At 35.0% G+C, this 25,594-nt stretch overlaps 1 long non-coding RNA gene across 2 annotated transcripts in view; it reads right to left on the bottom strand.

Annotated features, from left to right (window-relative positions):
- Positions 1-25,594, bottom strand: part of LOC123650199 — a 99,428-nt gene that overhangs the window by 30,154 nt on the left and 43,680 nt on the right. The window contains exon 3 of one of the 2 annotated variants that reach the window (XR_006739295.1): positions 14,626-14,785. The exons of the other annotated variant lie outside the window; for it this stretch is intronic. This is a non-coding gene — a long non-coding RNA (uncharacterized LOC123650199). Of the gene's footprint in view, positions 1-14,625; positions 14,786-25,594 lie in introns of those variants that run through there. 2 annotated transcript variants of the gene reach the window in all.

Below are 25,594 nucleotides of genomic sequence, written 5' to 3'. Positions count from 1 at the left end.
AGATCATTTATAACATCAAAGCATAAAATAACTACTATTATTTTTATTAATTTTTACTTCTCTAATATATGCCCTATTTCATAAAGAATATATATGCATATGTATAATATTATGAAATAGTGTCATATTATCAGATGACATTATTTTATTTAAGATATAAAGAACATTTTCTCAATTTTTAAAAAAACAGAATGCAATGATTCCATTTCTCTGATAATATAGGATTTCTGTCATGGCCATTATTTGTTATCTAGTTGAAATGATTCATAATTATAAAAAGAAGGCTGTAATAAATACTTTTAGTTTATTAATGGTAGTTTTTCCTTATTTTCTTCGGTAGAAAAATCAAAGAATTATGCTAAATTGGAGGAGCAATGTGGACCATTGCCAAAGCCTGCACTGAGTTTGTCATTTTCCTGAGAATTTGAAAGGGAAGAAAGAAATGCATAAGGTTGTATAGGAGGGTATTCAAGCACAGCTAATAGAATCTTAGATTTCTCCTTTATAAAGTACAAGTACACATGCAGGGGCGGTGAACCTGTGGCTTTGGGGCCACATGTGGCCTTCTGAATCCTTGAGTCCAACCTTTTGACTGAATCCAAATTTAACAGAACAAATCCTTTTAGTATAATGCATCCTCGGCAAAGCTGTATTTCACAAGTGAAAAAAAGTTATGAGTAGGTAAAATGAAACCATGCATACAACCTCAGCCTTCCTTTCTGCTTTTCCTTCACTGTTTTTGTGACACCTACAGGCATTTTACAAAATTTATTGAAAGCTATCTCAAGGATGGGTAATCTTCGGCAAATGCTACTTTGAATTGCATTTGATTTTATTTTTCTGAGATCATTTCAATAACTCCAGTAGTAGGCTTGAGAAATCCAGATGCATAATTGAAAATAATTGATTTGTATCTTTTATGTAGAAATAAAAACAATTTTTGAATACCTTGTGGAAAATCCTGAGTCAGTACTTATGAAATAAGCTATCAAGATCGCCTGTTAATCTCTACTGGGAATGTGAAATTTCTTTGTATGATTTCCTTTTTCTTATTTCTTTTAAAAATTATTTATATTTACTTTAATCTCTCAGTAGATTATTTCCTGATTACCTTTCCAGTTTCAATGCTTCTCCTAAATAGGATTTCTGATTAAATTGGTGATTCTCTACACACTGTTTCTAGAATGTTAGAAGCTGGAAAATGGTTGAGAAACTCTAGGCTTTTAAAATCCAAATATTTCTAAATTCTTTATGATTATAACTGGAATTGCATTTACACAAAATAACTCTAGCATCATAAAGAATATTATGGGTCACCTCCCAGAGTGCACTAAAAATTAAAGAAGTGACTCTGGAAGAATTTATTCTAGTGGTTAGTTCTTAATGAGAATTTCTGGGCAGTGAAATTGGTTTATCTGGAAAATAGAACCGGCAGGGTGGGAAGGGAGTAAAAATAAAATGGAAATAACATTTAATCAACATCTGTCTATTGTGAGAGATAGGCTAGCAGAAAGAAGATGGTCCCACTTAATTACTTGGGAAGGGCTTCAGGCTCCAGCTAGGATAGAGACTTTGTCTATACCCAGTGTGCTAGGCTGGAATAAGCAGAGAAAGTTTCTCTGGATAGGTTGGTCGTCCATTTGCAGCCTTTTTGATTTATAAAAGAGAGCTGGATTCAAATGACGAAATGCTGGAAACACCAGCTTTTGATAATGAGAGAGGATTTTGAAACCAGAAGGGCTGCATCAATCTTCAACTAAATCTTGTCAGGTAGCATAGGTGACAATTAAATCATTCTCAGCAAGGCAGCTTGCTGCTCCAATGTGTTTGGTTGTCTCTTTGTTCTGTCCTCTGCAATCCACAGAGAAGTGTCTCAACATGTGTTGTAAAGATAGTAGCTTGAGATTGTAATCTATTCCTTGACGCTGCTAATTGTACTGATATTACGTGAACAAATAAACAAAATTTGCAATCAGGTTTTTAAATTATACACTTACAGATTTAAAAGGAACTTTCTCATTTCACAGTTAAGAAAAATCCAGAGGATCCATGTGGCTTGCCTAAGGCCAAACTGTTACTATGTACAAGCCCTGGCACTGGAACGCTAGTCTGCCTACCCCAAGTCCATGTTATTTCCTCAAATGATTGCCACCTGCTTAGGGTATTTGATGAGAACAGAATGTCAGCTGCTGCAGCAATTCACAAGATCCGGAACAACTATAATGCCTTTCACTGACTGTCGACCTGTGTAACTTCAAACTATTGACCCTGTGATAGAAAGTTATAGAACCCTTATATCACAATACCAAATGCTTATCAAAAATAATATTAAGTGGCTTTTGTATTATCAGCAGTCCACATTCCATAAATATTATACTATTAAGACATTTTAAATTTCATTCTGAATATATATGACAAATTATTTTCTATCATTTATAGTCTCTTTTAAATTCCTTTTAGTCTAAAATATATAAACGTGCCTTCCCCATGTTTGTATCTTTTAGCACCAGGCAAGGGCCCAGGTCTGCTTCTCATTCTCCCTAATCATTTATGTGATTTTGATTTCTGCAACTCTGTGTGTTCACATTGAAGACTAAGGCCTGGTATTTTTTCACCTCAATTTCCAAAATGTCAGTTCCTTTGGAGCATTATTCTTATCCTTCTGCCTCCATATCCATTTCTTCCTCAACTGCTCTTATTTTACAGAAAACTATCGTGGCCTCTTTTTTGAAATAATGCACAAATGAGCAGGTATGTGACTTGAAACACATCTGCTTCACAGCAAGAGTTTAACATTTTCTTACCATTACGATTATTGAAATTTATCAATCTACTTCAAACTTCTTAATGTATTCTGTGTATTTTAAAATATATTTTCAAGTGTCATATATTTTTACATTATATGATATTAAGTTAGAGAGTCTTTCGTCATGAGACCCAAAGTCTCTCTCTCTTTCTTAATAAGTTAAGAACGTGGGAAAATATATTAAGTATATCAGGATTCAATGAAGTTACTATTTAACTTAGCAGAACAGCAATACAGCAGTACATTCAGGAGTCTTATAACAAGAAATTGCCTAAATACATCCCTTAGCAACAAAAATCTCACATAGAATAACTTGAACGTTGAGAAAAATAAAGATTGCTATGCTCTCTATTGTCAAGCAATAATCATGAAAATTTGAATAATTATATTCAAATAATGTAATTAGTATGATCAGTCATAGTGAACTACATTTTGGTCATATTAAAGCCCTTCTACTTTCCCAATTTGTTACAGTCTTCCTCCTCTTCAAGCCCTACCAGCTTGAATCTCTCCCACAGATCACCTACCTTCACCTTCCTCTTTTGTCCAGCTGGCTCTTTGTACTTTATGCCTAAGCAACAATTTAGCTCTTTTAGGAAGTTATACTAACTTCCTATTAAATATCTGGAATAATTTTACCAAAAGAGGTGTCAGGCCACTATTACGACACACTATTTAAAATTAGAGAAAACTAAATGAATGGAGGAAAATGCAGTGTTTATGCACTGGTAGATTTAGTATTATCAAAAAGACTTCTTTTCCCCCAAATTAATCTGTAAACCGAATGCAATCTCACGAACAATCCCGGGTTTTTCTATTTCAAAAAAATTGGCTAATTCTTAAATTTATGTAAAAACATAGAAGGAATAATGAAAGTAATTTTGAAACAGAAAAAATTTTGTAGCACTTAAACTACCCAATATAAAGTTTTATTATAAACCTATGTTAATAAAAATGCTATGATAATTGTTCAAGGATAAAAGCATAAGACAACAGAACAGAATACAGAGCCTAAAAACAATATATATGTAGACACTTAATGTATTATGATGATGGCTCTGCAGAGCAGTAAGAAAAGGATAGTCTAGTCAATGTGAAAAAAATATTAAAATCAGCCCCTTTCCCATATCATAAACATAAGTCAATTCAATGTGTTTTGTAGATCTAAAAAATTAACAACAACAAAAAAACCTACAAAAATTTCACATCTTTGGAATAGGTAAGGATTTCACAAACAGAATATAAAAGCAATAACCATAAATAAAGTCATTGGTAAAATAAAGTACTGTAAAATTAGAAAATTCTGTCAATCAAAGGACACAATTTGGAGAACAGAAAGGCAATCCACAGAGTTAGAAAATATATTTGAAATACTGAATATAATTAGCAAAAAAAAATTATATCATGAATTAAAAATAAAAGACTTGCATAAATCAATAAGGAAAAGACAGTCACCCTAATAGACAATGGGCAAGAGACATGAATTAGAATTTCACAGAGTAGGAAATCCAAATTTTCAATAAGTGTATGAAAAGGTGCTCAATCTCATTAAAATAAGGGAATCACAAATTAAAGCCACAATGCTATATCTGTATACATCCATCAGGAAGGGTAAAATTAGAAAGACTGACAACACTAAGTTTTGGCAGGGATGTGTACCAAGTAGAACTGCAGCTGATGGTTGTATAAAATGTTATAACTACTAAGGAAAAATATTTGTAATTTGCTAATAAAACTAAAAATATAATACAATATTTCTACTAGTGAATATGTATCTAAAGAGATGTAAATGTCAGAATTATTAGCATAAAGTTGTTCACAGTTGTTTATTTGTCATCTTTTAATGTCTTAAGGATCTGTAGTGACGCCCCCTCTTTGATTCCTGAAAGCTTCTCTCTTCTCTCTTTCTGACTCTTTTTCTCTCTCTCTTTCTCTGTTTCAGTATCTCACAGCAACTTCTCTAAGTTTCTCCTAAATGCCCTGTCTTTGTCATCTTATCTTTCTGGCTCAGATATTTATTATATAGATCCAAATTATATAGCTTTTGCCTTCTTCAATACTCCTTTTTCTCTTGTTCCCAGATTCTTCAGAATTATGAAAATTTTAGGGCCTTACCCTACAAGTAAGAAGCTTCCTTCTTAGAAATCAGAGAATTACAAACATTCGCTATTCACAATTGAACATCCCTTTATCCTTTTCACATTTAGTCTAAAATTATAAATTTTCCTAGTAAAATTCATGTCTGAAACAAGTAACAACTAAAAAAAACAGCCCTCAACATGTCATGATTTAAATTTTTAGACAAATTTGGGAAGTAGAATCTCCTGGGAGGGAAAAAAAAAAAAAACAGGTCATGAAAGTTTTAATGGGGAGAGTGACATTTTTAATGGCAGATGGCACAATGCAGGACTCCAGCTGAATATAGTGGTTCACACCTATAATCCCAGCACTTTGGGAAGCTGAGGTGAGAGGATCACTTGAGGCCAGGAGTTCAAGAATGCAGGACTCCAATGTAAAGAAAAACAAAGGACCCGATATTAAATAAGTGAAGAAGAGGACCAATAGGGAAAAGGTAAACATGTATTTTCCAGTTTTGCCCAGTGCTATTACTTACCTCCAGGTGTTTAAAAAAAAGACTCGTAAAGGGAAAAATATGTATATATATACATATTCTTCATGCTTTAGCTGGATTTGTTTGTAGTCTGATAACTTAGAAGGGAGAAAGAAAAATTAAGTGTGCAATAAATGGTGCTGGGAAAACTGGATAGCTACATGCAGAAGATTGAAACTGGATCCCCAGCTCTCCCCTCTCACAAAAATCAATTCAAGATGGATAACGGACTTAAACCTAAGGCATGAAACCTTAAGAATTCTAGAAGATGTTGGGAAGACCCTTTCAGACATTGGCCCAGGCAAAGAATTTTTGAAGAAGACCCCCAAAGCAATCACAGCAGCAACAAAAATAAATAAATGGGATCTGATCAAATTAAAAAGCTTTTGGACAGCCAAGGAAACTATCATTAGAGTGAACAGAGAGCCTACAGAATGGGAGAAAATATTTGCTCTCTACACATCCGACAAAGGGCTGATAACAAGAATCTACCTAGAACTTAAAAAAATCAACAAGAAAAAATCAAACAATCCCATCAACAAATGGGCAAAGGTAATGAACAGAAACATTTCAAAAGAAGACAGAATAATGGCCAGCAAACATATAAAAAATGCTCACCATCTCTAATCATTAGAGAAATGCAAATCAAAACCACAATGAGATATCACGTAACCACAGTGAGATTGGCCTCTATAAAAAAACCCCAAAACAACAAATGCTAGCAAGGATGTGGAGAGACAGGAACACTCTTACACTGCTGGTGGGACTGCAAATTAGTGCAACCTCTGTGGAAAAGAATTTGGAGATACCTCAAAGAGCTAAAAATAGAAATACCATTTGATCCAGGAATAGCACTATTAAGCATCTACCCAAAAGAGCAAAAGACATTCTATAATAAAGACATTTGCACCCGAATGTTTATGGCAGCACAATTCACTATTGCAAGGATATGGAAATAACCTAAGTGCCCGTAGATTCATGAGTGGATTATTAAAATTTGGTATATGTAAATATCACTCAATTATAAGAAACGACAGCGACCTAGCACCTCTTATATTTTCCTGGATAGAGCTTGAGCCCATTATCCAAAGTGAGGTATCATAAGATCGGAAGAATAGGCTCCACATGTACTCACCATCAAATTGGCACTGACTGATCAACACTATGGTGCTCAGACAATAGTGATATTCTCCAGGGATTAGGGAGTTGGGGGGATAAACTCACAACTAATGGATGTGGTGAGCATTGTAGAGGGGAAGGGCATGCCTCTAATCCTGGCTTGGGTGAGGCAAAGACATAAAATGTAACCAAATGTTTGTATCTTCATAATATCCTGAAAAAAAAAAGTTTCTGACAGCTATTAAGTTATTAATTAATGGTTTCATATTTTTATTAAATATGTCTCTTGTAAATGTTAAGGCAGCTTAATACAATTGTATGCCCATTTGAATGTGAAATACAGTATACTAATCTATTTAAACAATATTTTATTCATATATAAATAATGCATTTACTGTATATAGAAAATATTTAATTGTTTAAACTATATTTGCATTAAGTAAATAGGTAGAGAAAAATTTACTAAGTCAAAAAATATGACATACTTTTTAATAGTTATTTTCACAGAACATATTTATTATATTTGAATGCAAACAAAAATTAATTTTAGCTGTAAAAAAAAAAATTGTTTAAGTGACAGGCATGTCAAGTGCAACTATTATTAATAAATCATCAAAATAAAGTGTTGGAATGTACAAACTATCATAGAAAAGCCTGTATCTAGAAAGTTTTTTAAATTTTATTCCTACTGTACTACTTGTTTATTAATACAATTTTTAAGAAATGTTTTGTTTTTTTCTCTTTCATTGTATCTATTTTATTATAATAACTTAGCAATATTTAGCATTCTTAAATCAAGAAGCTTCTTGTCATAGCAAAGCACAATATTTTCTCTTCATCAATACTTTTAATAGTTTGCAACACACTCTTGTAGCACTTTCAATATGTTTCCATTCATTCATGACTCATTCAATCAGGTCAAATATAAGTCTGAAAACCACTGGAATGAAGTCATAATAGAAATTCAATAACAATAATTTCTCTCAGAAACAGAAACAGGCACACAGAGGTTATGTTACAAGCTTAGAAGGAGGTGTGCGTTGGCAGAAAGAGAAGAGAATTAAAATATGCACTTAAAGTAATGATTATGGTGTGATAACATGACACCTAATATCCCACAGGGAAAAAAACATTAAATGCCTTCATAATACTGCAGTGCACATGATTAACAGCTTTGAATATGAATGTTCTCCTATAGCAAGTTAAGCAATTTAAAGCTAGAGTAATTTTGGAGGAAGATCTCAATGGCAAACTTTGGCAATGTCCCAAGAGTGCTTTAAATTACATTGTGTAGTAAAAGACTTCAGAGCAAACCTTAACAATCTCAGGATTGGAATTGAAGAGTTTTAATTTTTTTTTTTAATTTACTAAGCAAAAGAAATATGTAGGTGATAATAGTCTAGGTAAATAAGCTCTTCTAAAACTGTTAATGCTGTTAACATTATATATTACATCTGTTAGCATAATAAACTTTTGGATTCATTTTTACGACCCAATATATGAGATCATTTATTTAGTCATTACAAAAGCATTTATTGTATAACTACTATACGAAAGGTTTTTGTTTGAGGAGGTGAATATAAAGATTCATGAAATACATTTTATGCTCTCAGAGTCATAGTCTATTACATTGGTTAACAATTTTGTAGTCATTAGGGCTGTTTACTATTATTCTAGACAATAGTAGGATAGAACTACTGAGTCCTTTGCAGTTAGGTATGGATATGTGCCTTGCTTTCACTAATGAAATGTAAAAGCAAATGTCTTGTGTTAATTGTATGTGATGACTGTTTCTTTACTCTTTCTATTGCAACAGGTGAAGTTCCAAATGCGAGTACTACATCAGCCTGGATACTTGATTAAAACGTCAAGAAGAGAGGCCTCTGCCACCCAAGATAGCTATAAAGTCTGAGCAAGAAATAAATTAGCATTTGCTGCTTTAAGCATTGGGTTTTATTGTTGCTGTTGTTGTTGTAAGATAATTGAAAGTACCCTTTTTGCATTTTGAAACCCCAGTTGTTTATAGCTTGAGTATCCTCTTCTGTCTTCTTGGTGGTTGTATCCATGAACTAATCTGTGTTCTGGGTTGTCATATACCAAACAGCATGTCTAGAACCATGTCCATAACCACATGAGGTGGGGAAAAGAAAGGAATAGGCTATTGCTGCTGGGGAGGGATTTGGGGCTATGTGGGTAGCTGTCCATCTGGGGACAAGTACAGGAGAGACTGAATGTGGAACAAAACAAACAGATGTCAAAGAAATCCTGAATCATCAAAAAAACAGAAGACAGAAGAAGGAAGTGAAAATGCATTACAACTGTGGGAGAGATCCAGGCCTCCAAGAGCTAAGTGGTTGAGGAGTGAGAGGAAGTGAGTTCAGAAGGAATGACAAGGAAGTTAATGCAAATTTTACATAGTAGTATTATTAATATCCAATATCAGCTAACATTTACTGAGTATTTATCATGTGACAGATATATTGCTAAGCATGTGCCATACTTAAACTCATTTAACCCTTATAACAACCCTATAAGGTAGGGCCTATTATTTATGACACTTTCAAAATAAGTGAATTAAAGATCAGAAAATTTCCATAATTCACCTAAAATCAGAGAACTTTTAAGAGAAGGTAGGATTCAAGTTCTTTTGGTGTGTTTCCAGAGTTAGTGCTTATAACTTCCAGCGTTATAGTTTCTAAATTAAAATGACAAGGAAGAAACCAATGGATTTTCTTTTACTAGGAATTGTAGAGACCTCAATCTCTTTGCATTTGCTCAAATTTGAGATTTCCGAAGACTCTCATCCTCATTTCATATTTCTTTATCAATTTAGTTCCTACCAGCTATTTATACCAATTCTAACTCTACTGCTATTTGTGTAAGATCAGGCACTCAAAGATGCAAAATTGTTCATGATTAATTGCTAACTTGTACTTACTGGGCCTGAATACCAGAATCTTAATTCTAGCAGTTAGGTAGGGACATCATATTCCAGGGCTTTTTATAACTCAGAAAGTTATAAAGAAAAGAAAAAATAATTGCTGAAAAGGCAATTTTCTCTTGAAAAGAGAAGTATGCACATATTACCTCTTTATTCATAAACAATCATTTTTTTTTAAATTTGGCATTTCTGATATTAGTTCCTCATTTTGTTGCTATTAGGCTTGATTTTCCTCAATTAGTCTAGTAGGAGTAATAGTTTGAATGCTGCCCAGTGGAATCTGAAAGCCAATTTTTGCTTCAGGTAGTTATTACAGAGCCTTAAACTTTGTATATTTATTTGTTTTTAACATTTATATTTGAAAATTGATTTCTTTGGAAGATGCTGCTTCTCAAATATCCTCTCATTCTTCAGCAGCCCAAGCATTGGCTAGTTGGTCATTAAGTGCCTCTGATATAAGGAATATCCATACTTTGCAAAATACCTAGGATTCCCATTTTTGTTTGCTTGTTTGTATGCATGTGTGTTTGTTGTTTGACTCTGATTCAGCAGTAAGAAGAGTCATTAGGCTTCCTTAGTTTGGCATAAAGAAAAAAAAATTGCTGGTTTAACATAAAGAGTTAGTGATTCTATTATTCAAACTTCACTGGTAATCTGTTTTCCACCCTAAGATTTTACAGCTCAAGGTTTTGCTTTGGAATTATGTCAGGAACAGTATGTGCTTGGGATACAATAGTGTGGCCTAGAGCAGGAATGGCAAATGGGGTTTGTTTACTGAGCCTGCATTAGTCATTTAGAACTGACTACCTTGCCCAAGCTCAAAAGAAAGTGAGTGGAAAATTCTCTTACATGTCTGTCACAGTTGTAGGAGGGGAAAAACCAACTTGAATGTATTACCATTTCTCAAAGACATTTGGGATATGTTATTAATTTATAAAGAAAATCTGTCTTAATTTTTGTTTTAAACCTCTCATTTTTAAATTGTTTAAAGGAATTTTAAAGTTTTAATATCCTCATCTTGTAATATACAGTTTTAATTTTGAATTCAACTATAAAAACAAGTGAAAATAAATCCCTACACTTCTAGGAAAAATGTAAGTCAAGGAAATGTCGGGTCAAGTGTCTGAATCAATCTCTGGCCAGGTTTACCGCTGTTAATAGAGAAGGTGTAAGCCAATTATCATCCTGGTGTAGGCGGCTGATCCATCTGTCAGCCACAGCAGAGTATGCTGCACAAACTTCCATCGCCCTTCCAAGTTTAGAAAAAGAAAGAAATATCCATTAGATAGGCACAAGGAAACTCTTCACCAACAAAGTTAGAAAGGGTATCATCTGTCTTCTACTACTATTCATATACCCTCTTCTAATCTCACCTGAATATTACCACCTGTAAGTGTAATCTCTTCATTTTCCTATTTTCATTCTCTTTGAACATTACCATTAATACTAATGCTAGGTCTTGCTATGAAATGATATATTTATTACATTGATAAATGCATAATAGGCAGTATAACCCATGCAAAGCCAATAGAGGCTGTTGCAGGCTCTCAGTTGGAAATCATTAATGCAATTAATGTTAAATCAATTTGAGAAAAACACTATAGTATTCTATGTATTTTTTTAATTATTGATTTATTTTCTTCTGGAATAAAACAATTAAATTTTGATTGATTCTCTCATTTTCTAAATGATGTTCTCATTGAACTCATCAATGAGCAGTACCTGGAAGCTCTCAGATGATAAATATAAAATGATCTTAGTGAGAAACAAACAACTGTTCTGTATTGAAAACATCCCAGAGGAGTATTTTATTTAGTTTAAAATTGAGGATAATCGTTCATCAAAGCAGGAAGATTAGACACTTTTGTTTGGGAAATTATTTGCTTTGAAAGTACTTCATTTTCAGTGCATGTTTCTTATACCTTTAGGCATCAATATAATCAAATTTGGGTTTGAATACTAGGTATGTGACCGAAACTTACTTCTGAGTTTTAGTTTTTGCCTTTGTCATTGTGTATCTTATAAGGTTGTTGTGAGGATCAAAATAGGGCATGAATATAAAATAATAGAATGGATATGATACCTCAGAGCTCAACTGAATAGGCTCTATAATCAAACAGGCCTGGCTTTGACCCTATACTTCATCCCTTATTATGTGCAGCCTGGGCATGTTACTTAAAGTCTTGAAAATCTTAATCTGTCCACTTGCAAAGTGAGGATAATAATGGTACCTACCCAAGGATAGGGTAGGATGTTTTCAGATAGTGCATGCAAAATACTTAGCATGGTGCCACATGCATACAGTCTTTCAATCAATGCGTACCAGTAACACTTTTGTTGTTGAAATCAAAATGTGATAAACATTGTCTTATTTTTTATTAATCTTTTTATTCTTTCATCATTAATAAGCCTTGGGAATGTCCCGCCTGATCTTAAGATTTCTTTCTTTGCACCATTTTTACACACTGATCTTTCTCAGTTATACTTTCCTAGTTGTCAGTTTTCAGAATTTTCAGTAACCTTCCCACCTTCTCAACCCTATGTGTCTAACACATATCAAACCTCTTGAAGGCAAAGTTGTGCATTGTCCCACTGGCCTTTTTAGCATCCTGCATATATTAACTATGTCAAGAATAAGCCTCTGGAAAAATATGATTTACTCTCTCATTTTTTTCATATGTAAAAGAAAAATACTATTAATACCTACCCTGTAGGGTTTTGTACAGTTGGAATAAGATAACAAAGCTCTTAACACAGGACTTGGTGTCTTGCATATGTTTGGTAAAAACTAGCTAATTTTATTCTTATTGCTTAACAACTCCAATTTTAGAAAGTTTCTCTTATATGCCTTTATCGGTTGTCTACCTCTCACATCTGCTTTTTAATTTCATAGTTATAATGTGGAGCACAATTGAGGTTTTTTTAATGTTCCTTTAGATTGGACAGTTCTTCAAAAGATATTTTGCTAATAAATTTTTTCAAATAGCACCATATATTTTGCTTTAACTGTGAACAAAATTTATATTAATTAATTTACATTAATTATTTTATGTTAATAATTTACATTAATTAAAATAGAATTTATTCTCCAATGATTTATGACATTTTAAAAAGGTAAACATTTATCTCCCAGTCAAGAATGGATATTCCCCATTCACTATATAATAATCTGGAGGGAATCGCTGATGGGAAATGGTAGGAGATTGGGAGAACTCTGTCTTGAGCAGGAATATTGTTTTCACAAGTGTTACCCCAATTGTTCAACACCTTTTCCAGGCAGTTATGTTTAGAACCATTATGTCTAGCAAATATAGCAAAACCAGGGAAGATTTCTTGAAATAAAATACAAGCAACTTGCACTGTCATTTTTTCAATTTCCACAAATTTCCTGAAATACCATTGCAACTCTTATCTGCTGAAAATGACAAATAAAACTTAAAATGAACAGAAAACACAGGGACATAAGATTACTCAGGAGGATTTGTTTTTCACAGCTCTTTTAGAGAACAGCAGGGATGTTCTAATAGTAGCAAATCACCCAGAGGTCCACTGTATGTTTTCTATGCATTTTCGTTTCAAAAGGCCAGGACTAGGGTGAGGCAAATGAGGCACCTAGAGTGTAAAATTTAAGGAAGAATAGCCCTCATCTTGTTTCTTGGAGTTATAACTGATTATTGTTGACAGATATTAAAAAAAAAAAACCTAACTGGTAGACCTGCTATCTTCTCCTTTAGGGGCAATTCATTTCCATATATATCTGTGTCTTCTTCAAGCATCAGTTGCACTCATGTTACCCACGGTAAAAATACACAGAGCTCCTTTGATAATACTGCCTCCCTTCTCCCCCTTCTGCTCCAACTTTGAATATTTTTTACATACTATCAGGATCTACTGACTTAGATGTTGTACAAAATAACACTGTCTAGTAACAGTAAACATAATATGTAACAGTTCATCTATGCTAGCCCCTCTTGAAAACATCTGGCACATTTTGACATTTGATTTTCTCAACAACCCTATGAGTTAAGCACATCCTTTTTGGGATGAGGAATACATGATAAGTAACTTCCCAAAGTCGTGTGGCCCATGAAGGGCAGATTGGTTCTGGCATCTTTACTCTTAAGCATTAACCTATATTGCCTTGTAAAAGATAATCTTTTGGGGTTTGACCCTAAATATTAAGGTTTATCTCTGTATTCTTAGCTGCATGTATATTTTATAATTGAGTTTTGTGGGTGTTGCTGTTGTTTGCTGCTGCTTTTTTTCCTCATTTTTGGTACTTTTCTTCCATTCCTATGCTTATTCTACTCTTGCTTAGACCTCATGGCTCAGACTTTTTTCTTTTTTTAACTGTGTTGAACTGAGTCCTAGTTCAGGACTTCAAATTTTGTCCTGGAGTGTTTTTCTATGGGTTTTATTGCTTGAAACCTCAAAAAAGGTCAAAAGCAAGCATTTCCCAGAAATCATTCATACATAAAAGTCCAGACAGTGTAAAGACATAGTTTGCAAAGATCTGCACTATGAAGCCTTTCAATATATCTGTACCAGTGAAGCATGCCAAATCATGCATTTTATGGGAAACTTTTCTTTGATTTCATATATTGGGAAAGTACAAAACACATTCTTAGCATTAATTTAGAATCTTTCCAAGTTTTCTTAAATTCAAGAGAAAAGTATTACTAGGGCATTATAACAACTCATAAAACATGTACCCATGTATTTACTCGTTCATTCAACCAACATTTATTTATATAAAACAGGTAAGAATTTGAACTTTGGCTTATCATTGATTAGCTGTGCGATCTTGGGCAAGATGTCTAATGATTTAAGTTTCTATAAAAAAGGAATAAAAATAGCATCTCTTTTAAATGATTACCTGGGTCATTAAATGAGGAAATACACAAAACATACATAGTAGGTTATTAAAATTCATCTCATTTCTTAAGGCTTTCTCTTCTAATCTACCTAGAACTCTACTGCCTGCCACATGAATGAATAATTTGATGGCACAAAATCCATCCATCCTTGCAGTAGTTTTTTCTTGCTGAATAACAAATAATCCCAAAATTTATCATTCTAAAAACAACAAACATTTATTATTCACATAGTTTCTGAGGGCCAGATATCTAGGAGAGTTTTACTGAGCAATTATGGTTCAGGGTCTCTCTCATGTGGTTGCAGTCAAGCCATTGAGTGGGGCTGTAGTGTCTGGTGGCTTGATTGCAGCTGGAAGATCTGTTTCCAAGCTTATTCATGTGGCTGCTGGCAGGAGACTTCAGTTCTTCATCATGTGTGCCTCTCCACAGAACTGTTTATGACATGGGTTCCCAAAAATGAGTAATGAGAGAGGGAGACAAAGAAAGAGAGAGAGAGAGAAATAGAGCAAGATGGAAGCTACAGTATGTTTTATAACCTAATAGTGGAAGTGGCATACATCACTTCTGCTGTATTCAGTTAGTTACAAACAAACTGTGGTACAAAATGGGAAGGTACTACAAAAGTGTATGAATACCAGTAAGTTGCAATCATTGGGGGTTATCTTGGAGGCTGGTTACCAACAATCATCACCCCCCTATTAACAAAACTTTACAAAGCTCTCTTGTTTTTTGAGTTAAGTTATAATTCTTTATTCTGGTTCTCCACCACTTGACAAAGGTCCTTGACACCACTTCCCCTGCCCTCCTATACTTGCCAACCTGGCATTCTTTCCCATGGCTCTGATTTATAGGTTGCATGCTAGTTCCTAAGCAAACCATCCACATCACAAATTCCATGATTTGCTTACTACATTTTTTTTTCTGCTAAACTGCCCTATCCCTTCTTCCCCAGGAACTGAAACTCTCCCCACTAATTCAAAGTCTAGTCTAAATTCCATCCTCTTCATGAAAACTTTCTAATTCTTAAAATGGATGTTTTCATTTTTTTTTTCTGAATCCCAAGGGCCATTTCTATAAACTTCTTATATGGTAAATATCTTATGCTATCTGATATTTTATTCTAGTATTTATATTCTTTTCTAGTCTTCATAAATTGATGAGGTGAGATTACAAGACTCATTCTTCTCTGCTTCCCCTTCAGTGCCTATCAGCGTGTAGTAAATATGATGTACACAGAAGTATGTGGTCTAATTGAATTGAATCACTTAATGCATGCTGGTGTGGAAACAGTAATATAGGAAGGGTAGTTTCATGACTTTCAATGGGATTGAGTTCTGGATGTTGTCAATTCCCTGTACTTTTGCCAACAGATGGACAGGTAACAGGTTCATTAGGTTAATTTTAAAGATGTGGATTTGGTTATAATTATAAATGGACATAAACATATTTTATTGTGGATAACTGTGTTGAAATGTCATTTAATAGTATATAGTTAGACAGAGAAATGTTCATTGAAGGCAATGAGGATCAGATAATAGCATTAATTCTCTTTATTCTCTACAGCATATTTTCGAAGTATAGATACCAGTAGGACAATCTGACATACTGAAAAATTTTCCTTATATTTAGGACAGCTCTATTAGAAGAAGAGTCAAGCTCAAGTAAACTGTAAGATAGATTTCTGTTTTACAGTTTATTTTTTGAAGGCAAACATAAAAACAAAAACAGGTACAATAGTTGGATATTTTTAATGAGACCATAATGTGGTGGGCGTGCCAGGATAAGGTGATCAGATATTGCTGTATCATTTTCCACTTTCTGATTTTAATGCTTTATAATTGTGTAAGCATATAATAGACCATCACACATCATTTTACACTTATCTCTAGAGAAAAATAATAGCAGTAGATAGTATTAGGCAAATGCCTTATTTCACATGTTGCTTTAAGTTTACAGAATTCGGTCTCCAGTTTCAGGCGAAATTTAATAAAGCTTGTATTATAAGGAAATGCAGCTTAGATATTTCAAAATATAATGCAGGCTATATTTCTGAAGCCTATGCTATTATTGAATGTTAAAAGGAGAAAATAATTCTTATATCTAAAAGAGGTATGTCTTCTTTATTCAACAGTATGTTTATAAGTAGTCTGTATACTGCATTGTAGCATTAAACAAATCTAGGAGTTTCCTTCTCTACCCAACTCAGAGACATGGCAATATTTTCAAGTATATTGTAGATATTACTGTTTGCTCCCTCTGCCTCCTGAGTCAGACTGAAATAGATGTTTCAGGTTATCCCTGCACTGACATTGAACCTCAGTGAATTGCCAAGGTCTGTCTCTATCCTTCCCCTAGTAATGACAGCACCTGCTCCACCCAGACTTTTTTGGATATATTATCTCATTTAATTTTGTTTTCATAATTCCAGCATGCACATGTATTATAACTCCCATATCTGAGATAACAAAATTGAGTAGCATATCAGCTTATCACAATTAAAAATAATATTCCATGTGAACAAGGAGAGAAATACTAACTAATGAAGATACTAATGAAGAAGTGAAGGAAAGCGGCTGTTTCCATAACTATATTTAATTTAAATTAGTTTAGAACTTTTGTGTTAAAGTTGAATATTCTATTGCAGCAGTCACAAACCAGCCCAGATTGAAGAGGAGGGATATAGATCCCTAGCTCTCAATGGGAGGAATATAAAATAATTCACAGGCATATTTTAAAATGACTGGACATATAATATTGCATTACTGATTATTAATGGAATGTTCATTATCATCTAGATTTCCTCTTTTGTGAAATGCCTATACAAGTTTTACCTATTTCTGTGGGCTATCTCCTATTTTGTTACTGACTTATTGAATTTTATGTTAAAATTTAATCTAATTCCCTACAATACATTTAGAATATATGTATATTTTAATCTATTTATTCAGGCTATTTAGTTATTTTATGAGAATTTTGGTTCCTTTAAATTTAGTCAAACATTACTCAAGATGAAATCCTGTTTTGCTCTCTGAAAACATTCTGAGTCTTCTTTTTGTGGTTAATATTCTATAATTTCACGAATCTTTGATTAGGTATGAGTTTTTGTCCTGATCATTTGAGGGGCATATTCATTCTGAAGTCTCATGTACTTTAGTTTTAGTAATTCTCATGTACTTTTTGTTCTGATTATTTTCTCTTCTCTGGTTTTTGAAAATAGTGTTTATTAGTATTATATTGGACCCTCTGCATTGATCTCTCACTCATATTTCTTTCTCTCATGAATTTCTACCATGTGCCAAAATTGTTTTCTATAACTTCTAAAGAAATATGTTTTCAGCCATGTAGAGATCGTCCAGCATCTCTACCAGTGTCACAGTGCAACGAAGAATGCTCCAGATCACAATCTCAGGCTGAAGGAGGAGGAAGGACTCTTTTCGTTTCAAAGAGCTGGAACCTCTCCAAATCTCTGTATTTATTATAGGGAAAGGTGTATGTGTTTACATAAAGAACACATAGATAAAATCTTTGGTGTCATATAGTAAGCGTATTGTTCCAAACAAGTCTATTTAGCTATATACATTAAACTTATAATTATTTTGTTATTTCCTTGTTTTCTCCTTAAGGTCATAAAGAAAAGGGCAGGGACCAAACACCAGTCATGCTTCCATACATTCCAAAGCCTACTGTATGCAGCCGGCTGATAACAATCATATCCCAAGTCCTGTTTGCAGGACTGTCAGGTATCTGCCTTTCTCACAGTCTGTTTACCCAGGCCTTTATGTCTTTTCTAATATCCTCTATAAGCCATTTTTAAAATTTCTGAAGAGTTCTTGTGTTCATTTATTTTTTCCTCAACATTCAATTCTTGTTCTTATTTAGATGTTTCTGTGCATGCAATTTAGTTTAGTTTTTTTCCACCAATTTTTTCCTTCATTTCTGGAGGGAAAAAAAAAGTTACTTGACAACTCTGTGTTCAGTATGGGGCTTTTTATTGAGTGAGTTTCATTAATAATGATGGCAACTAAGTGCTAGAAATTAGAAGTCTTTGCACTTTTTACTCACCCAAGTACGTAGAAATTCTACCAGCCAAGTATGTATACAACCCCCTTCATACCTTTCACATATAGTTATTAAGTTCATCCAAATACTTGAAGCCTTATGTTTAATTCCTACTTTCCTCAGTGGCCAGCTATCATGAAAGACAAAACACTCGGGTTTTTTCTTTTCTTTTTTATTTTTTGCCATTATTACTTGCTCCTTCTTTTTTTTTTATTTCAGAATATTATGGGGGTACAAATGTTCAGGTTACATATATTGCCTTTGCCCCACGCAAGCCAGAGCTACAAGTGTGTCCATCCCCCAGACAGTGTGCACTGCACCCATTAGATGTGAATATACCCATCCCCTCTGCCCCCTCCCACCTGTCTGACACCCAGTGAATGTTACTACCATATGGTGCACATGAGTGTTGCTCATGGTGGGTACATGTGGTGCTTGTTTTTCCATTCTTGTGATACTTCACTACTCAACGTACACTCTAGGCTAAGCATTTCTGTGGCCTGCTTTATTGGTTATCCTTATTCTTTCTTCCCATCAGATACTTATTGAAACCTTACTCTATTGATGTTTCTCTTCTATTCTCTTCTTAATTGAAGATTTATTCTTTTTGTATCTTTAATTTTAGTGGAATATTGCAATAGAGGCATAGTTATTTGTTGAGGTTTTCATCTATACTTTCATCAAAGCACTTTTTGACTGAGGAATCTAAGGTTCCTTGGGAGAAATTGGGAAGGGAATAGTATCTGTTCACTGATTTATAAAATCTGGACAATAGGGGTTAAATAAACTATACAATGGAACATAGGTTTGGGATATAAAAAGTTTGGAGAAGAGTACAGAGTAACCATATCCTCATAGCTTCCTGTCTCATCCCTGGGATGCAAATTCAATTTCATAGTAGAAGCTTTGATATGAAAATACTGACATAATCCTAATTAACTTTGTATGGTTGGCATACACTATAACTTAATAGACAAGAGCTAAGTTTGTCCTTGATACATTTATATTGACCTGAATACTTGTAAATTCATTCTATTAATGTGATCCATGCATGTAACAGAAGCTTGAAAATGAAGACCTCTGACTCTTTTAGAGCTTATGTGATCATAATTAAATGATGGCTAAAATGAGGATCTAAATTCATTGTATTATTATTTTACCACCAGAAATAAATGATAGAAGTAAGCATTGTATTTTGTCAACTTTTCACTGAGGTAATATAAGAGAGTACTGAGCCTGAATAAGTGTGACAGGGAGGAATGACTTGATTTGAGATAGTAGGAAATGTGGTTATAAGAGAAATTTACACACCTAATTAGTATGCAAGAAGGTATGGAATACAAAAAAGGCCTGAGATAAAATTAATGGCTTAAAAAATTCTGAGAGCAGAGAAAGCCATTAACCATTATGCTCAAAACAAAATAAGCACATGCTGCAACCTTTCTTATCTTGGTTTGAGGAAAAAAATTGATGTGCTGGGAATAGCAAAACATAAGAAACCATATTCTCAACTGATGGAAATGAAATATCTCGATTTACTAAATTCTCCTAGAACTTCTCATAAATAAAATAAATATATTTTCTTCAGAAACACACATTTGGGACCAAATTGATATAATTTCATATTATTGAGTGTAACTATGAGGTTTTCCTAAGACTTGAATTTAATCCTGAATGCATCATTGATTACTATTTCTTGCTACAATGTGATGTTGGCAATAACACATTTGAAAATTTACTGTTACATTTCTGCTAATTCTAATAGCAGAAAATACATTTATATACGCATAAATAAATTTTAGGAAATCAAAGGAGTAACATAAAAAAGTGAATACATATAAAATGTTAACTTCAGAGAAGAGAAAATTTATTTTGGCTGAGAGGACATAATCAGCCAGGACATTTTAACTGTAGGCCATAAAAAAGAAACAAAACAAAAACTCAGTGGTCATAAGCAAAAATGAATAGCAATGATTCTCATAACAGAAGCACATCAGACTAAATAAGATAAGAGCTTATAATCTTAGGCTATTTACTAACTATCTGACTTTGGGCAAGTAACTTAAGCTCTCTTTACCTCCATTTCCTTATATATTATATATAATAATTATATCTACCTCATGGAGTCCTTTTGAGTATTATATACATTAATCCTATGAAGTGCATAGAAGAATGCTTAGCACATAGTATCTGTCATATGGGTGTCATTTATTATTAATAGTATTATTATTAAGTATTTAGATTTAGAGCTACTTTCAGGCTCAACTGAATCTAGGCTGTAAGAAATTTCTCATTATAACGTTCTATGTTTTCCTTTTATGCATACATTTTTTGCCATCTTAACCTAAGAAACATACCCAATATTATTCCATGTCAAGATAGCCACCAGTAATAGCCAGCTTCTATTTTACTAGCTTAGCTACTGATTCAGAAAATGAACATTTGCTTTACCCAATAATCTCAACAAAATTTCTAATTAAGCTTCTCATTAGACTAGGTTGGATCATGAGCACATTACAAAATAAACCACTATGGTTAATGGGGTAGTGTCTTTTGTTGGACATGCCTGAGACATACTCTGACCACTGCAGGTGATGATTAAGTCAACTTCTTTTACACAGTGTGAACTAGAAGTGGAAGAGAGAGGTAGATCTCCAAAGGAAAATTGAAATGCCACTACGGAAGAAAGTAAAAATACATATACTGAGTGCTCTATAATCACAGACATCTATGTTTTAAGAAATCAAGGCAGATTAAGAATTAAGTAAAATAACTGATTTATCAATGATCTTGGCCTTTAGCAATATTCCTCTGCAACAAATTTACTGTGATGCTGTGATGAAGAGCAGCAAGCTACTTTCCTAGGGTCCTTTGAGTGGGATTCCTGTTAGGTTCTGCTATTGAGAGGTACTAAAGAAACAGAAAGGCAAGAGAATGAAAGACAGGACCTCCTTTTTCCCGTTTGTCTGCTGTTCTTGCTGATATTCTCCCAAGAACAGCCCTTTGCCCTGGGAGAAATAATTGATTTCAACTTGCTGATTTTTTTCAGCAGCCCCAGAAGCACCTCTTCAGAGGTAGCAGCAGCAGTTGAAACACCTCCCCCTTGATGAGAAAAATCACCAGCCAGATTGTCTCTGCAAGGAAGACAGATTTTAGATGAAAGTGAAAAAAAATAAACAGGCAGACAAACATAGATCAGATGAGAGTTGGAAGGAAGGGTGCCTGAAACTACAGGAGACTCCATGGGAAGAAGCCGCTGAGCAGAACTAGGAGAAAGGCACTGGCAGGGTCTAAACCCTGAGACGCTTGGAGACCAGTGACAAGGTTAGGTGGAGTGGTTAAATCTCCCTTCCCTTGCATCCTGGACTGCTGGTAGGCTCCTAAAGGTGCTGAAGAGACCTGTTAACACCAGCCCAGAGACAGCTGCTGCTAGGGAGCAGTGAGCCTCTTGCAGACAGGGCACCACGCTCCGAGCTCCCTCAGGGGTACCTCCCACCTCACAGACCCGAGCCATATTGCTTCATTCTCACCTTCTTTTCCACTGAGAGAGGCAATTTAGCCACCACCTGGAGACATCTACAAAGAACGCGACCTTTCCTTTTGGGGCCCTTCAGCAGATTGAGGGGTATTAGGACTGTGAGCTCCCTACCTGCTGGCCCTCCCAAGTGTTGCTTGGCTGTGACTAGAGTAGAGCAGGGAAAATCCCAAGACGGAAAGACATTAATCCAGCTTGGACAGCCTGTGAGTGACTTGAGACCACCACTCTTCTCCCAGTCAGAGTCAGGGATTGATCTCTGGGATCCAGGGGACAGGCCTGCAGACCAGATACCCTACACCCAGGTATTGATCGCATTGACCGGGGACACAGAAGGAATATTTGTCAACTAGTCTATTGAGGTGTGTGTGCCTTCAGGGGCAGATCAGAGTGGGTCCTAGCTGTAGCATGCTTGAGGGGAACCTCCTCCCATGGGAGGCCATGCTCCTAGCTCAGGCTGTGATCCTGGGCAGGGAACCTTCTGGTTCGCATCACAGTCAGGAGAGATCTGCTGGCTTTAGATCCTGCCTACTTCCTGGCAGAGGCCCAAGAGAAACTACAGAATAGGGAAGGGTGGAAAGGAGTGAGGCCTGCACCAGACTGCAAGTCTCAGACAGCTCCACCCCTACATGCAGACTTTTTGGCTGAATGGGGCCATTTCAGCTCCTCCCTGGCAGCTTTGTCCAGAAGCAGAAAACAGACCTTTGACCCCTACTAATAGCATTTGGGGAGCTTGAGGGCAGACTCAACCAACCCAGCCCCACCCAGCCACACTCCCCCACCTGCTCCCACTGAGGTGCAGGATAAGGACACACCTGGAAGTCTCAGGGCCCCACCCTCCACCTGAGGCAGTAGAGTCCCTCTCCAGAGGAAAGAGAGGTGATTACAGGACCCAAAAACAACACTGCAGCTTGCTTCTCCCAGCAAGCACCACCTACTGACAGGGAGGTCAATTTGCACACCCTTTTACTACATCTACTGACTTATACAGAGTGTGGTAGAATCTCACCCCAAAACACCACCTGCTGGCTCAGAGACTAAACTGGGAGTGTCGTTATCTAAGCAAAAACATACAGATAAGAAGCAACAGCTGCTCTAGATGGGAAGGAATCAGCAAAAGAACTCTGGAAGTACAAAGAATCAAACTGAAAGCACACCTCCAAAAGGGAGCACCAGTTCTCTAGAAATGGATATCAACCAAATTCAAAATACTGAAATGACAGAAGAAGAATATCATACATGGATTGTAAGAGAACATAATTATATGCAAGAGAAAATGCATACCAAACACCAACCACCAAAAACAAAAACAAAAACCAGGACTTGGAAGAAAAATTCAGCAAAGAAAATGGAATATTAAAGAAAAATCAAACAGAACTTCTGAAAATGGAGAATTTATTCAAGGAATTACAAAACACAGTGGAAAGCCTCAAGAATAGGGTAGCTCAAACAGAAGAAAAAAATCTCAGGGATTGAAGCTAACACCTTTCAATTAAATAAGTCAGTTGTAGAGATAGAGCAAAGAAATAAGAGAAAAAAGCAAAGCCTACAAGAAATGTGGGATTATGTGAAGAGGCCTAACATGAGAACTATAGGCATCCCTGAGGGTGAAGAAGAAAATACACAAGAGTTGGATAAAATATTTGAGGATATAATGGAGGAAAATTTCCCAGGTCTTGCTAAAAATCTAGATATCCAGGTACAAAAAGCTCAAAGGACTCCTGGGAGATTCATTGCACACAGGAAGACACCATGACACACAGTCATCAGACTGACTAAAATAACCACCAAAGAGGCCCTCCTATGAGCTGTAAGGCAAAAGAAGCAGGTAACCTACAAAGGAAAACCCATCAGAATAACTGCAGACTTCTCAACTAAGACCTTACAAGCCAGAAGAGACTGGCCCCATTCTCTGAGGATGGTTTTATATCTGGGTTCTGTTCCATTGGTCTATGTCTCTGTTCTTGAGCCAGTACCATACCAGTTTAGGTACTATAGCTTTGTAGTGTAGCTTGAAGTCTGGTAAATTGATGCCTCTCAATTTGTTCTTTTTGCTTAAGATTGCTTTTGCTATATGGGGGGCATCAATTTATCAGACTTCAAGCTATACTACAAAGCTATAGTACCAACCTTCTGCTGAACGATTATTGCATTAAGGAGGAAATTAAGATGGAAATCAAGAGCCTCTTTGAACTAAATGATAAAGAGCAGAACTAAATGGAATCAATAACAAAAATTATATGGATGATCAATAAAACAAAAAGTTGGCTCTTTGAAAAATACACAAAATTGACATGCCTCTTTCTAGGATAACAGGAAGCAGAAAAGAAAGGACTCTAATAAGCTCTACCAAAAATGAAAAAGGAGAACAGATCTGAGAACCTAGATATAAAACCATTCTCACATAGACATCAAATCTTTGACAAAGCAGACAAAAACATACTCTGGGGAAAAGAATCCTTATTGAATAAATGGTGCTGGGAAAATTGGATAGCCACATGTAGCAGACTGAAACAGGATCCACACATCTCACCTGTCACAAAAATCAACTCACAGTGAATAACAGACTTAAACCTAGGGCATGAAACTATAAGAATTCTAGAAGAAAATGTTGGAAAAACTCTTACAGACATTGGCCTAGGGAAAGAATTTATGAAGAAGACCCCAAAGGCAATCTCAGCAACAACAAAAACAAAAAATTGGACCTGATCAAATTAAAAACTTCTGCACAGCCAAGGAAACTATCATGAGAGCAAACAGACAACCTACAGAATAGGAGAAAACATTCACATGCTACACATCCGATAAAGGGCTGATAACTAGAATCTATATAGAACTCAGGAAAATCAGCAAGAAAAAATCAAACAACCCTATCAAAAAGTGGGCAAAGGACATGAACACAAACTTTTCAAAAGAAGATAGACTAATGGCCAACAAACATACGAAAAAATGCTCAATGTCTCTAATCATCAGGGAAATGTATTTCAAAACCACAATGAGATATCACTTATCTCCAGTGAGAATGGCCTTCATAAAAAAGTCCTAAAACAACAAATGTTGGTGTGGGTGCAGAGAGATAGGAACACTTATACACTGTTGGTGGGACTGCAAATTAGTTCAACCCCTGGGGAAAGTAATATGGAGATACCTCAAAGAACCAAAAGTAGAAGTACCATTTGATCCAGCAATACCACTACTGGGTATGTACCCAAAGGAAAAAAAGACATTCTATAATAAAGACTTCTGCACTCAAATGTTTATAGCAGCACAATTCACAATTGCAAAGATGTGGATACAACCCAAGTGTCCATCAATACATGAGTGGATTAATAAAATGTGGCATATATGTATATATATATATATATATATATATATATATATATACACACACACACATACACACACACCATGGAACTCTACTCAGCCATAAAAACAATGGTGATCTAGCACCTCTTGTATTATCCTAGATAGAGTTGGAATCCATTCAACTAGTAAAGTATCACAAGAATGAAAAAACAAGCACCATATGTACTCATCATCAAACTGGTATTAACTGACCAACACTTAAGAGCACATATATTAGTAACATTCATAGGGTGTTGGGCAGATGGGAGGGGGAGGAAGGGATGGGTATATACACATTTAA

This window comes from Lemur catta, chromosome 14 (genome assembly GCF_020740605.2).
Source record: "Lemur catta isolate mLemCat1 chromosome 14, mLemCat1.pri, whole genome shotgun sequence".
Lineage (NCBI taxonomy): Eukaryota > Metazoa > Chordata > Mammalia > Primates > Lemuridae > Lemur > Lemur catta.
Note: the sequence above shows the minus strand (reverse complement) of the source record. Positions and strands in the feature narration are given on the sequence as shown.